The sequence below is a fragment of the Bactrocera latifrons genome, unplaced genomic scaffold (genome assembly GCF_001853355.1).
Source record: "Bactrocera latifrons isolate USDA-ARS-PBARC rearing strain unplaced genomic scaffold, ASM185335v1 scaffold_1503, whole genome shotgun sequence".
Classification (NCBI taxonomy): domain Eukaryota; kingdom Metazoa; phylum Arthropoda; class Insecta; order Diptera; family Tephritidae; genus Bactrocera; species Bactrocera latifrons.
The window spans coordinates 3,980-7,370 of record NW_017534968.1 but is presented as its reverse complement, the minus strand read 5'-3'; the positions used below and the strand labels follow the sequence as shown (position 1 = coordinate 7,370).

The following is a 3,391-nucleotide window of genomic DNA, read 5'->3' as shown; positions in this document are numbered from 1 at the left end:
AAATCTCTTAGTTTTCCGATTATGAACTTTAGAGACTTTATTTCAAATATACTTATCAGCTGGGCAACGAGTTTGATGCCACTTACGTCGTAGCTAGAGATGTCGTAAAGGTTAAAATTGAACGCGCGCTTGTATGGTGGATTGAGGACCTCGTCCATCGAAGAATTACTGTGGATACTAGGTGCATAAAAGAAAAGGCCACTGTGTTTTATGAAAAATTTAAATGCGAAAAACCATCTAGTTCAAATATGCAAAATACGAAACAATTTTGTGCAAGTAATGGTTGGCTTAGGTTCTTCTTGAAAAGAAACTCGCTGCACAACAGCAAGATAACAGGCGAAAGTGGATCAGCAGATGAAGAGGCAGCAAAAATTCTCCCGAAAACTTTTTCAGACACAATTAAAGGACACGGCTATGTTGCAGACCGAATTTTCAATGCGAAGAAAATGCCAAGCCGCACTTACGTAGCTAAACAAACCAGATCGGTGAACGGGTTTAAAACAGCAAAGGAGCGTATCACGCTCTTACTGTGTAGCAATGCATCAGGGGACAAGGTTTTAAAACCTCTATTAGTGAACAAAAATTTAAAACCGCGAGCTTTGAAAGTTAAGTTTTAATCATTAATAGCTAATTTGCAAAGATTTTATGTTTTCCGATTTTAGGAATGGATGTAAAGAAATTTCCAGTACATTGGATGGCAAACAAAAAGGCTTTGGTGACCGCATCGCTTTTCAAGTAGTTCGAAAAGTGTTTTGTGCCTGAAATAAGGGGATACATGATCTCTAAAAACTTGGAATTTAAAGTGTGGTTATTAATTGACAATGCACCTGGACACCCAGTTATTGAGCACCCAAACGTCAAAGTGCTATTTCTTCCTCCAAACACAACAACTCTTTTGCAACCGCTGGACCAAGGCATCATTGCAGCTTTAAAAATTATTACATAAAGCATTCGTTTAGSTTCATTTTGAATAAATTGGAAAGTAATTCCGCAATTAATGTGATTTGTGCTTGGAAAGATTTTAATGTAAAAAATTGTATGGATTGTATTAACCCAGCAGGGACGATAACTATTTTTTTTAGTAGGAAGATGAAATTTTGAGGGCATGTTAATGTTGTTAGAATGTATTAAAAAAATTATTTTTTTTGGGTACAGGTTTACATTTACCTTCAAAATGTAATGCGCTATAAGAAAATTAGTTAATTAAGCCAAGTAAAGTGAATAAAATAATGAACTTTATTTAAATAGTTAAAAAAACATATTTATTTTTGGTTTTCGTTGTCAATATGCTACTGAGCGAAGCACTTGACGCATAAATCTACATTGCATTTAATGCATCAAGTTCTCACAACACTTTTACAAGTTTCAATAAAATGATCAGTGTGATCAAAGTGGATGTTTCTATATACGCCATCGTGCAGCCGGGGTCGTTTCGGGCCAGGTTGAACCGACGGTTCGCCGTAATGTTTGCAATAAAATACTGCAATTTCACGTCTAAACTCTAAYTGCGAAAGCTTCTTCGAACTCTGTTGAAGGTGCCAAGCATTGGATACTGCAACGTCAATAAGCCAAGTAAATATTGAAGACCGTAACAAGTTGAAGCGGCATACACAACAGAGTTATCAACCCACTTAGTCAGCTTTATTCCAATATTTTCTATTGTAGCAGTTTCGAATGAACCTCTATTAAAACTTTTCATTGCCACTTTTGTTTTTAAAGGGCAGCTGGAATAAATACGATTTTCTCTTACCGTTCCTGTTCCATTGTACCCCATCGTCTTCAGATAAGTCAGAAATGGAAAACTTGTAAAAAGGTTGTCGAAATAGAAAGAAATGGTAAACTGCTTCTTTTTTCGTCAAAACCATTTATCATGTTAATGAGAGRTGCTCAGGTGCACTTTCCAAAGCACTGTTCGTATTTTGAACGTGGATTTCATCCTTGGTATATGTCGAAATTGACTAGGTATCCGGACGGAGTGCATAGAGACCAAAMTTTGTAGCCGAAACGGATAGGTTTGCCTTTTAGAAACTGCTTGCATCCGTGACGACCGTAGTACGCAATCATACTCTCATCGAAAGACAGTTGTGGGCATGGATGGAAGTGCTTCAACATATTGGCCTTTAAATGGTCTGTCATAGGTCTCAACTTCCAAAATTTGTCTTCATTACCATTAGACGCAACCAGGTTAGGTTCAAAATGTAAGCACCTACAAATTTCTTTAAAACGGTCTCGACGCATGGCTTGTACAATTAGTTCCTTGCGTAAGTCCTCTAAGCTTTTCCAATACATCGTCACATTAGCAGCGGTTTTGTAGCCGGTTATTAAAAGTATACCAATGAATGTACGCAATTCTGTAAAAATGTAAATACGTATTAAAAGCCAAGAGGAAAAAGTGTATAAAGTTACTAACTCACCACGAATATTGATATTCAACACAGGTTTTTCAAATTTCTTTGTGGCATACAATGATGAACAYTGCACGATATGCTCTAATAAGGCGTCATCAAAAAAAAATTCAAACAACTCGTGAGGCTGCAAGCCACGACAATCATTGTAGTTTGCTTCCRGAAATAAATGCATTGAATCATTTCTACAATCCTTCGACCAATTAAACACAGTGTCCTTATTTGCTAACGGAAGAGGTTTTTCAGACGGGGTACCTTCTACTCTTCTTAACCTGCTGGATACAGGCGCTATGGGAATAAGGACTGTCCCATAAAAATTRACCCTTCGTTTTTCATTAATAACAAGAAAACCAAAGAATTTTTTCAAAGTCTTGTCTTATTTCTTATTGATGAGTATAGAGATTACAAATTATAAATAACATTTAACAAATTTTTATTTTCTGTAAAAATTTCTTACTTTTTTCTCAAGGCCCTGCATTATGTTTTGTACAGTGTTTTCATCGATAGTACCGTACGACCTTCGCCACTTGTTTCTAAAATCTTGTAAATTTTTTGCAGTACCTTTACTCTTCCGGAGATTCGATTTCATTAGAGCCCAATATCTCTCAATAGGTCGAAGCTCTGGGCAATTAGGTGGATTCGCTTTTCTTGGAACAATATTGACATTATTGCTTTCATACCACTCCATGGTAGCTGTAGAACAGTGAGAGGTTGCAAAATCAGGCCAGAACATTACAGTACCCTCATGTTCGCAAATAAATGGCAAAAGACGTTTTKGAAGGCACTCGCTAATATAAATTTTTGAATTGATTGTACCYTGTGTTACAAAAAAACTGCTTCTCAAACCGCAAGTACATATCGCTTGCCAAACCATATACTGCTTSGCAAATTTGGTAATTTTCTTTTCCTTAAATTTTCTCTGTACTTGCCCCTTCTTCATACAGGTATAATATTCATGTCCCGGTAACTGTTTGAAATCTGCCTTA

At 36.4% G+C, this 3,391-nt stretch overlaps 1 pseudogene; it reads right to left on the bottom strand.

Moving 5' to 3' along the window:
* LOC108965933 overlaps positions 1–2,624 on the bottom strand; it is a 16,726-nt pseudogene extending 14,102 nt beyond the window's left edge.
* Positions 2,625–3,391: the final 767 nt, after the last annotated feature.